Source organism: Chaetura pelagica, unplaced genomic scaffold, assembly GCF_000747805.2.
Source record: "Chaetura pelagica isolate M959 unplaced genomic scaffold, ChaPel_1.0 scaffold364, whole genome shotgun sequence".
Lineage (NCBI taxonomy): Eukaryota > Metazoa > Chordata > Aves > Apodiformes > Apodidae > Chaetura > Chaetura pelagica.
Window position 1 is genome coordinate 2,958,131 of NW_009953089.1, and position 12,369 is coordinate 2,970,499.

A 12,369-nucleotide genomic window follows, 5' to 3' on the forward strand; every position below is an offset into this window, starting at 1 on the left:
CCTGCGGACGTCAGTAAGAAGTTAAACAGCAAAAAAATGAACCAAACAAGAAGTCAGCCTAGAAAGAAAGTAAAACAAATAGCTGAATTAAATTAATCTCTGTTGGTGTGAACTTGGAGAGCCTTGGTTTGGTCATTTAAAATAAACCAAAACAGTCCCAGCAGCCTGAGCCCACCTGTAACACCAAGGAACTTTTCTTTAGACTTTTTTTTTGCAGTTCATGTGCCAAGGAAAATGCCAGTATGGCAAAAGGGGTCTGCTTTGGAGAGTCTTTTGTGGAATGAACTTAGTAAAATTGTGGCCACTGGAAAGATTTTCTATCCAAACATATGTCCATTACCACACTGGAAAGTAAAAAGTCATCCTGTGCAAAGTGACTGAAGCCTGCAAATATTTTTAAATCATTCATGATTTTAAATGACACCCAGTGATCTTCTGTTTTCGCATCCCTTATTGCTCTGACACACAGGGCTTGTCAGCATGCTTTGGGTCACAAGTCAACAGAGCAACTCTGAGTTACAGCAGCCAGGAGGGTTTTGACTCCTTCTGACATGTCCTCTGCTGCATTTATACAGCATATGGCCCATTGCTCCTCTAGGTCCTACAGAAATAGAGGTGACTGCTGGCCCAGGAGAGTGCTGGCTAATGGAGGTGGACATGGCCCTGTTCTTCTTCCTCCAAGCCCTGAAGGAAGCTGCTGAAGGCTCCCACAGAGAATTAAAGTTCTTTGTGCAGCACATGAAAATTCCTGGGAGGAAAGGAAAAATCAAATGTTCACGAGACACCAAAGCTTGGCCATTGTGGCCAACATGGGAACTTTCCTGGAGGAGGAAAAGGAAAATAAAACACAAAATTATGGTAAAAGAGGAATAGAGAGCTCAAGAAATGTCTGGTTTCAGGGGAGACTGTGGGGTCAGCAACACAGGCCAGGTGCAGGGAGCCTCCACTGCTGCCAAGTCAAACATCTCAGCAAAGAAATGTGGCCACCCCTGCATCTGCTGGGCAATTCAGCCTTGGTGCTGCAGACACCCTGGGCACACATCTTGAGCAAGGACTTGTAATTTCACAGTAGGGGGCTGTTTTCAGTGCAAAATTGTGTGCTTTGAATCATAGAACCATAGAACTATTCAGGTTGGAAAAGACCCTTGGGATCACCCATCATCCCTACTCTACAAAGTTCTCCCCTCAACCAGATCCACCATCATCACATCCAAACAACCCTTCAACACATCCAGGGATGGTGACTCCACCACCTCCCTGGGCAGCCTGTTCCAGGGTCTAACCACTCTTTCTGTGAAACATTTTTCCTACTGTCCAATCTGAACCTGCCCTGGTGCAGCTTGAAGCCCTTCCCTCTTGTCCTGTCACTGATGACCTGTGAGAAGAGACCAGCACCAACCTCTCTACAATGACCTTTCAGGTGGTTGTAGAGACTGATGAGGTCTCCCCTCGGCCTTCTCTTCCTCAAACTAAACATTCCCAGCTCCTTCAAGGGTTCTTCATAAGATGTATTCTCCAGGCCCTTCCCCAGCTTTGTTGCCTCCTCTGTCCTTGCTCCAGCACCTCAAGGTCTCTCTTGAATTCAGGTGCCCAAAACTGGACACAACACTCCAGGTGTGGCCTCACCAGTGAGCACAGGGGAACAATCACCTCTCTGCTTCTGCTGGTCACACTATTGCTAATACAAGCCAGGATGCCATTGGCTTTCTTGGCCACCTGGGCACACACTGGCTCATGTTCAGCCACTTGTCACTTAGAACCCCCAGGTCCTTTCCTGCCAGACACTTTCCAGCCACACTTCCCCAAGCCTGGAGCGTTGCCTGGGGTTGTTATGGCCCAAGGGCAGGACCCAGCACTTGGCCTTGTTGAAGCCCACCCATTAGCCCACCAATCTAATCTATCCAAGTCAACCAGTGCTTTTTACCTTCTCTTTAAGCAGAGCCTGCTGAGACTTGGCAGGGATTTCAGAGGAGCTCTTTCCATCATCACTGGAGCAGGAACAGCAAGTCCCCACCCCATCCCACCTACAGCAACCAGCACAGTGAGATGCCTTCTTGGAAAGGTTCCATGAGAAGGCCTTGTGCTGCCTGGATCAACTCAGAGTCTCTGGAGAGAAAAGGTTTCATTTTAATTATCTCAGATCCAACCTTGCAGAAGTTTCATGGCCCCAAACTTTATGTAATGCTTCAAGATTAACAGTGAAATAAGAAGAGAATTGACCTGGAAAAAGCACTCGGGCAAAATGTATCTTTTTTTTTTCCTTCTCATTTTTAGCAAACGTAGTGACAGGTGGGTATTACAGGTACAGCTCTGCCCAGAAGCATTAGCTATTAGTCACCTCATCATAATTAGTCACCTAAAATACCATTTTTAAAGACCTCACCTAGCTCCATCTGGTTGTTACACTGAAGTCTCAGTTCAGGGAACCCAGGAGAAAAGGCCCAGTGAAGTAACAGGGCTGAGCTGGCAGCTGAACAGCCACCTCAGCTGCCCACCTCAGTTCTCCCTTCTGTAGTTAAGCGAGAAGAGACACCAAACCCTTTTGGTAAGCAGGCCTACGTAGTTAGAAGCAAAACACAGAGAACATTGTTTTCAGTCCTGATGGGTCACTGCAGGCTCGTGTCCCCACACTGAGAGGGGACCACAGAGCCCCAGTAGCATCACCATGGGCTGTGATGGTCCCTCACCTCCAGGCCTGCTCATGGGATGGCTGTCTTCTGCTTGGGTCAGTGGGCTGGGGAGCCTCATGGGGCTGGCAGTGGTAGCATCACTGCCCCACCCACCAAGCACATTGATCCAGACCTTCCCCAGTACACCCCACTCAATAAGAAGGAAGGAAGGAAAGCAGGTTCAGAGATTTTTGCCCCCTTCCCCCTTGAATCCAGCCTTAAGGATTAATTGGAGAGAGAATGAGTCTCTTAGGAAGGAAAGACATTAGTCTGAGCAATTATTTGAATAGCTTAAAATACAGTGACATCAGCAACTAATGAAGTAAATCTAAATTAATCCACTGTCTGGATGTTTTTATATTTAAGAAATGTTATGTACTTTTTTACAGAAGGGAGAACATCTGGTATTTGGCAGTGAGACCAATCAAGTGTCCAATTAATCTCTGCAAGGTGGCATAGCCCCTAGTAGTTCTGTGTGCAGCCATTTCTTCAGTCCTGACCACCAGCACAGAAAACAGCTTGTTGGATGAGCCACTGCAGGAATCTTCCTGTCATGAGCAGCTCATTAGGTCAGCAACAAAGTGATTTATCAAACACTTGGATTTCAGCAACTGGCTTCACTTTTACCACAGGTTCAGTTGCAGTGTCTCAAGCAAAGGCTTACAAATTACCATTATAATCTTGTAAGCCACATCTACACCAGCCAGTTCCTGACCAGTGAAGTGGACACCAAGAAATACAATCCTTTCTGACCTCTATTATATGCTGCCAGCCATCCAGATGTGATGCAATGAGTGGAGCAGATATTAATACTTCAGAACTGTGATGAAAGGGAGTTCACATTCTGGAAGAGATGCTAGGAGCCATGGGAGGTTACTTCATGCAATCAGAACCTTTCCTGAGCCTTCTCTGCCTGATCACAGAAGCCCTGTTGCAAGGGGGGACCTTGGAGGGAGTGGATGGTCTCTCAGCATCCAGCAGTGATCAGCTCCATCCTGTGCAGCACCTGATCTTAGATAATCCAACAGGTGCCTGGTGATATTTTTAAGCTCTCTCGGGTTGAAAACTGCCTTTTCCACATCCACCAGGGTTGTGATTTTGCAATAATCCCATTCTCCACCAAAAGGTGGGGAGGAAAGGGATGCCTTCTGTTAAAAGCCAAACCCCTAAGTTTCCAGAGTCTGGCACACAGGATCAAGCTCATCAGCTTTTCAGCCCACTACATACCTAACTAGTATTTTTTCCTTGCAAAAGAGATTTCATTTTCTTAACTTTGTCACTTTTCAGGCAGGGAGGAAACCCACTGCTGAGCACAGCTTCAGGAATGAGCCTAACAAGTGCCCCCACACGCATACAGTGTTTATTTTTCCATTCTCTGCTCTACCCCTGATCTTTCCCCACCCCCAGCTGAGACTTGATGTCTCTCCACACCATCTTTCTCTTTCTTCCACCAGTTTTTCCCATTGGAATTCCTACCAGTACCCCTTTCCCTCAGGACATACACTCAGTTACATCAGCATTGAACTTTCAAACCCATGATGTTCGAGGGAATTCAAAATTAGTCAAAACAAGCACATCCATCAATAGCTTTTAATGTCAAGAGCTCTGAGGGTAGGGGTGAGGGTGGAAGGCAGGACCAGGGTGCATATTGAGGCAACAATGAAAGTGTTGTCAGAGAGCAATTAAGTGTGCTCCTGTGACAGGCTGGCACTGCACTACTTCTATGGTGAGAGAAGTCATAAAACATTTACAGTCCTCCCAGCACCAGCAGCATCCAGCCTGCATCTCTTCAGCAATTTAGAAAAGACCCAAACCTGTGTCATGCTGAATGTTAATTGCATTTTAAAATAACATTAATCACCATTGATCGTGACTTTTCAATTAGCCCAGTCAAATGTCATATTCTCTACTGCTGGACAGCTTCCTTCACTGTACCCTCAGCATTAATTAAATGGACAGATGGAATTCGTTATCATGTATTTCAGCCACCAAGCATAAACATAAATAAAGGAACTTTTTTCTTACTAATATTGGTTAAAATATGTCATTTTCCAAGCATTCATAAGAAATATGATAATAAAACTATCTTAGAGAGTTTAATCAGACTAAAAATCCCATTTTAGGCAGAAGAATCTCTCTACTCCCTTCATAGCCAGGGCTATTTAAGTTATTTCAATGTACTCTGGATACAGGAGTTCAATAGGCCAACCTGGCAGGATTTGGGTGCTGCAGTCCTACCTGGTACAAAACTCTGGGGCTGAATTCTAAGAAGAGATGAACTGAAAGAATGCAGCTGAAGAGGTTGCTTGGCAAACAGCATGTGTTTCCACTAAGACCTGAGCACAGCCAGTAGGATTTCCATAAGGCAAAGACAACGGCTGTGAGCCAGCTCTAAAAAATGGAAAGAAAAAACAACAAAAAGAATTGAATATCTGAAGACTAACAAGTGAGCTGATGCTCCTTGCATGGCTGAAGGGCTGAGTATGCTATTGACTGAGATAACAGTGGTTTTTGGACAATATGGGAAATCAAAGATGTATCAGGGAGCTGGAGATCCAGCATTTTTCTGCATCCCCTCCTTTCCAAATACAGTTATGGAGAAATGCCTTCAGTGCTGGGAAAAATCCTTTCGTGCAAAGAAAGGGCTGTGGACTTCCTTAATGCAGTGCTTAACTTTTGTGGGAAGAGCTCCTGTTATTCTCCTGATGAGGGTCCTCACCCCAAAATGGGGAGAGCAGCTGCTGCCAGACGGCTCCTCACCAGCCTGGGTGGGTGCAGGCAGAGGGCAGGAACACAGCAGCTCATCTCTTATGTCAAACCATGCCAGAGAGGCTAAGTCAAAGGTATTTTCCTCCATTGGTGAAAAGGGATATCAAAGTCCAAGCTTACTGAGTACTTGATTTGGTCCTTAGAAAGCTGAGGAGGTATCAACAGAGAGTTCACCTACACCAACCCCCCCCCAGGTGCTCAAAGGAAAACATTTCTTACCAATGTCTTTCCAGAGCAGGAGGTGAGGGAACACTTCTAATCTCATTTTAAGATGGCACAAGACTTGCTTGACTTCAGAAACAACCTTCTCTGTCAGACCTAGCATTGGACAGACTGGAAGGACCCAGGACTGGAAGCCACAGGTCCTGGGTTTGTCTTCAACAGCATAAGCAGAACCCCTGTTCCCCAGGCTGAGCCTCAGCCTGAGCAGCACAGCCAGGGACAGGCCACCACGTTCCCCTGCTCTCCCAGCCCCCAGTCTCCTCTCTAGCAATTCTGCAAATATCAGTTAGGCCTGTGCTGTTCAGTCATGGTTGATATGCCCTCCCACCAGCTTGCTATGAGAAATTTCATATTGCTTTATTAAACCATTCCCTATACATTTACCTACCAGCAACCTAATTATGATATGAAATTAAAAACACATTACCTTTATCTGCAATTATCCCATGATAGAAGCAGACGAGTGCAGCAGAGGCTGTCATCACATTTTTACAGCATAACTACTTTACATAACAATTACAGGGAGACAGGTTTCCTCTCCATGGTGAGATAAAGTAGCTTCTTTCAGAGCTTTGACCACTTTGTGACAGGAGGTCAACTGGAGGCTAAAATCAGTGTTTCCAGGTGACTTGCATTTTGCCTCTAGAAAGCTTCTCTTTTCCTTATCACTGGAGCTTTAGTCACCTGTAGAAGATTATTCAATAGGTGTTTTGTGGTTTTGTCTCTCAGCCAAGATCCACATTCCTCTGGGACAAGCAAACCACCTCAGCAAATGAAAGGGCACCTGCTGGTCTCACCTTTTTGTGGAGGGCTTGTCCACCTTCTCTCACCTCTCCAAATGGCAGAAATAAAGGGGCAGCTTTTATCCTGCAATACAGATGAGAAATGTACCCACATCTCACTTCTTCTGTCAAGCTAACAGACCAAACTGGGAATGGGGGAGGCAATTGCAGGCAATGGAAACTAAAAAGAAGAGCAATAGTGAGACAGATCAGCACAGTGAAAAATCAACCAAGAACTATCCCGTCCATTTCTGCACAGCACTGGGCAAACATGAAAACATTTAATCCAAAAATCACTCCTAAATCTTTTTTGTGTGGTTTCCATACCACATTGGGCATTTCTAGGCACCAAGCTGTGGGAGAGAGAGACTAGAAGATCTGCCTTTTGTGAGGACCTAGGAGTTTCCCAGCTGTCTTGGAGAGCTGGGAGTGCCATGTTCAAATGCTCCATTCTTGGTTCTAGTCCCCACTAAGGGACACAGGATCCCACCTGCAGCACTCAGAGCAAGATTTTCTTCTTGCTTGGCCTTTCAGGCTCGTTCTTGTTTTAGAAGTGTCAGAGCATTGGGGTTGTTCCTTCTGAACATTGCAATGGTTTTTCTTTGTTTGTTTTGTGTGGGTTTTTTTTGCACAAATAGGACAAAACGTTTATTGCAACTTTCCCCATGGAACTGAAGTTCCACTTCTGGCCATCTCTCCCAACACAGCCCTCATCCAAAGGGAAGATATCCTTGAATACCCTCTTTTCCTTGATGAGCACAGAGCTTGCCCCATCTGCTCTCTGAGCACAGACAGGAGCCCAAGCCTTGTGTCAACATGTTCCCAGCCTCCTTTCGGGATATGGAAATGACAGTGGTCGCCGTATGCCAAGCTGGAATCAAATGAATAAATGAATGTCAACAGACTGTGGGTAGAGGCACAGAGGTCACCTAACAGAGTGACTACAAGTGCACAGATGCAGAGAAGCCAAATTGGGTGCTGAGTGGATTGTCAGGGCTTGTTTCTGAGGGATGCTCCTAGTCATTTCACAAGCACAGCTGTCAGCCGATGAATTATTCCCAGTGAATTAAGAGGCAAAGAATAAGGGCCTCTACCCGCCCAGTACTCACACAGGTCACTTGGAGGGAACATTTTGTGACATCTCAAGGTAAATAGGATGGTGAATTATTAGGGAAGGGTTCCTTTTCCCTGCAGGAACAAAATATGGAGATACCCTGCAAAATCCTTACTTTGTCAGTGTCAAACTCAATAATTCTCTCAAAAAACATTATTACCAGCTGCACATTTGGCATTAATGTCAAACTAAGGGCACGACTGGGTGGATGAGGACTGACAGACCTATGCTCTGTGCCCTGGCTCTGAGCTGGCCAGATACAAACTAATTCTGTTCCAGAGCAGACAGACAGACATCAAGAAGCAAGGCCAACATTTTTGCCGCTGTGTGGTTTTTTGAATGCCACTGTTTGCATCTATTTGCCTCCCTTTCAGGCATCTTTCTTGCCTATGAGTCCTTTAACCTGAACAGGAATGCTTTCCTTTTATTTTTCTCTCATAGCAGAAGAGGAGACCTATACAAACCAACTGCTTTAACAAACATGGCAACAGCTTCTTAAACAAACAGGACGCGTCCCTCTCAAACAGAAACGCTACTTCAGCTCCTTTGTGCCACTTCTCCTCCAAAACTGCAGCAGCAGCAAAGCAATCAATGAGAGCATGAAGTAATATCACATCCAGCAGGCTTGTTTCATTCTGAACAAACACACAAATAACCTCCAGTTGGAGAAGGAGGAAAGCACAAACACTTAGAAGCTAATTCCTAAATCCAGCAAGACAAAGGCAGAGTTAAAAGACTCCTAACACCTGAGTAAGCAAAACAGTCTCTTATCCCTCCCTAAAGCAAACACAAAGACCAATCACGTTCACTTTTCAGCCCAGCATGCCAGCCATAATACATTGCCTGCCACAGCAATGGTGATTGTTCCTGTGCTCTCCACCCCAGCCTGGCACACACTCAGCAGATCCATAACTCTTTCAAGCTCTCTGAGATAAACACACGGGGACTTGACAGAGAATTTCAATTCAACGTTCCTGGGAATGTCCAACACGCTGCCTCCCACACCCAGCACAATGGTGGATCCACCACCCCCCACCACCACTCCAGGGACATGGTCTGCAGGTCAGGCCCAAAAGGGTCAGAGGTTCTTTGTGCTTTTGAAAGCCTCCTTTCTGCCATGAGGATGGGTTCCTATCATTCACAACTGCTCAAAGCATCCTCCAGTGCTCCCATCCCCAGGCCCAAAGGGACTGCAGTGGGGTTGGACTGTGTTGGCCACCAGGACACATGACAGGGACAACCAAAGTTCTTCCTGCATACTGGCTTCACTAGCATTTTTGGCAGCTCATCTGTCTTCCCTTTCTCTGTTGCCAGCAGCTGAGGAGCTCCTGCTCAGCTTGATGCCCACTTCCCATGTTCAAACCCCAGCTGAGCAATCCTTTTCAAAGGCTGAGCTGCCACAAGTGACATGCTTCATAGAGAAAAAATAAAAGACCCTCACCAGAGTCCAGCAGTTTAGAAAAGCCATCTCCCCTTCACCCCCTTCAGGGGATGTCCTGTGACACCCAGGCATTATCAGAAGAGCCTGCTGAGGTGGGAAGAGCACCACAGAGCTCAGAGCTGAAGCCTGTGGCCACAGCTAAGGGCTGCCACGACCTGGGAGCACACAGGAAAGCAGACTGCATGTAAGTAAGGGCAGGCAACCAGATGGATTCAAATCCTGATTGAAGGAACCCATCAGATTCACTTGTTTGAATGGTGGGAAAAAAACCTCCAGCCTTTGTGTTCAGCACGCAGGAAATCCGGAGGCAGGGGGGGCAGGGACTGCATTCCTACGTGTGTGCATATCAAATATGCTGCAGGTGTCTCCAGTTTCTAAGGCAGTTTCTAAGACAGCAAGCAGCACACTCGGAAGTGAGGATCTGCTCAGGACTGTCACATCTGCTGCTGCCAAATACATCTGCCCTTGTGCACAGTGCAGAGGATGAGCAGCTCCCCCAGCCTCTGTGCCAGCCATCCTGGGCTGAACCAGGCACTGCAGCTGGGTGGGAGCTCACCAAGCTTTGCACCCTCAGCTTTCAGCCTGACCATGGCTGGGCTCTTGGCTGGAAGGGCTCCAAGAGCTCCTCCTCAGTGCAGCCCTGGCTGCTCTGCAGGGCTCAGGTTTAAAGAGCTGCAGCAGCTTCATCCAGTTCTCCGAGTCAGTGCCACCTTACCCAGCACCCTCACTCTGCCCTGACTGTCCCAGCAAAGGTATTAATTCACTGGAGCCAGTGAATTGTCTCTGATACAGTTTGTGTTACTCAGAGGACCCTGTGGAGTCCAAGTCCCAGCTGTACCCAGGGGCTTGGCAAGAGACCCAGCTCAGCACAGCTGGGTTGGTCTCAGACTAAGCCTGAGAGCCCATTTCAACAAAACCCAGCAGAACGGGAATGGTTCAAACATTCCTGGTGAAATATTCTGCCTTTCACAAAGGACAAGAGCTCCTGCAGCCTGTGAAGCACGACAGATGCATCTCACATCATTTACACAACCATGCTGGCTTATACACTGCCTTCATTTCACTGCTCAACTCAGCCAAAACCAAGGGAGGCACTTGGATCCCACTCTTCTCATGTCTACTGCCTCCTCCTCCTCCCTACATCCTCCTGTAGCCAAGATATTCTAGAATCATAGAATCGTTTTGGTTGGAAAATAACTTCCGTATCATCAAGTCCAACCATGAACCAAAGTCCATCATTTTGTTGTGGGTGATAGGAATAAAAACAAACTGGAGTCTTCACACCATTTAACTTGAAGTCTTTGAGATCAGAACTAACACAATGGATGTGGAGCAGGAAATTCTCCAGGCAGTGAATGCAGCAACCTCATTTAGGTGCTGCTCATCCCATCCCACTGACCTCCTGACCAGCATGTCTGGGCTGAGCTTATCCTTCCTTCTGAAAACACAATCTCAATTTGTTAATCTTTAAAGGCAAAAGAAAAAAGAATTCCCCTTAAAAAAAAAAAAAAAAAGAGCAGAAACTTTCTCACTAGCCTGGGACCCAAAGCCTGTTTGCCCTGCAAGCTTTTCTTACAATAAGCAGCATGATGAGAGTTTCTCAGAGGCATGGTGGGGAATGGCCTCCCTTCCCTAGGACTTCTTTTGTGGTCCTGAATAATAATGATAAAAAAACAAAATAAAGAAACCTCTCACCTTGTCAATATTGACCCTCATTTGTTTAAGGTTCACTTGTCAGGGCTAATATATTGCCACAGAGTCAGCATATCAGGTTTTAGGCTTCCCTGAAGAGATGGATGCATTTCAGAAATCCAAGGAACTTTACTGGACTTTGGTTCGTGTTTTCAACTTTGTTATAGTATAAAAACCACCCTGTAATTGGGTGCAGGGATGAACATGCTACACATCGTGGTGACAAAGGGCAGTTTTCCTGCTGGTGGTGAGACAGACCAGTGAGATGCCATGATCAGAAGACAGCAAGGAGCAGCTAATGACAGAGGGACTGCTCCCACCTGCCAGGTGGGTCCTGCCTTCTCCCCCTTTCAGAACATCCTGCAGGTCCCACTGACTCGGGGCTGCCTCCATAGCTGCTGGCAACAGCCCTGCCCTCTTGCTCAGGCCAAAAGGCAGCAAATGGTGGCAAGCAGCTCTGTGCTGGTGTGCACATTATTGCAGATGGGGAAGAATATCCACTCTGATTTCCCTTCTGTGAGGGCAGATGAGATATCTGACAGGCTGCTGTCTCTGTTCACACAGCAGACCCCAGTGCAAGGGTCCCTACCCACACATGTCCCACCACCCCTGCCCATGTCAATAAGAAAGCCTTTGGCTACCTCTCTGGTGTGAAACCTTCCCTTGGCCAGTCACAAACCTGCTGTGATCCAGACCTCCTGCCCTAAGGGGGAATATTGTCCATGCGACAGACCCTTCTGGTCCTCCCTGGCCATGCCAGACATGTCCTGCTGGTCCTCACAGTGTCTGCAGGAACTTGGCCCGTGCTTCTTCCATCCCCAGTCACTCTGACTTACACCACCATCTGCAAGAGGAAGATCAGGCTCACCAGTTCCACCAGGAATCTCCTGGCAGCCCTGAAAACTGACAGCAGCCAGAGGCAGCTCCAGGCTCATGTCACAGCAGCAGCTCCAGCACATGGCAGGCAGAGTCTGACCTAGTTTTAACCCTGCTAACTATGTGAAGAAATAAAAGGAGACTGTGAGGGGGGAAATAGTTCAAGAATTTCTCTATTTCCTCCATAATTCTCTGCTGCTTTATCTTTAAAACTCATACTAGTTTGAAATATTTCCACTGCCAGGATGGGTGCATCAAGAGAGGGAAAACAAATACTTGGAGGATGGGGCTGATGAGGGTTTTTTTGTGGGGTTTGGTTTCTGGGGACTGTTTGGGTTTTTCTGTTCAAGCTTATAGGAAGGTGGAATTTTTCAAAAGTTAACACCCTGAGAAAATAACAAGAAAGTGTGAACATCTTTTTGCTAGCTTTTGAGTCGAAATCCCACTTCAGCTGTTTACCTTTTGCTTGATTTTTTGCAGTCTTTTTGTTCTTAACTTAGTCATTGAGAGCTAAATGCTACCCTGACTATCATTCTGACAGGCCTGTCCTTTTGTTGTTTTATTTTTAAGAAAATTGATTTTTGCGCACTTGGCTTTATCTTTGTTTCAACATCTGCCTCTCCCTTTGCATTTCTGGTTCACTTCCACCACAGAATACTCAAAATTTAGCTTTTCCTCCTGATTCTCTGTTAACCATTTGTGCACCGTATCACTGCTTCATCGCTATGGAAACACTGTTGGATCTTAGTCACCTGCACAGTTTCACACATCCTAATTTCAGAACAAAATTGTGCTCACCAACAG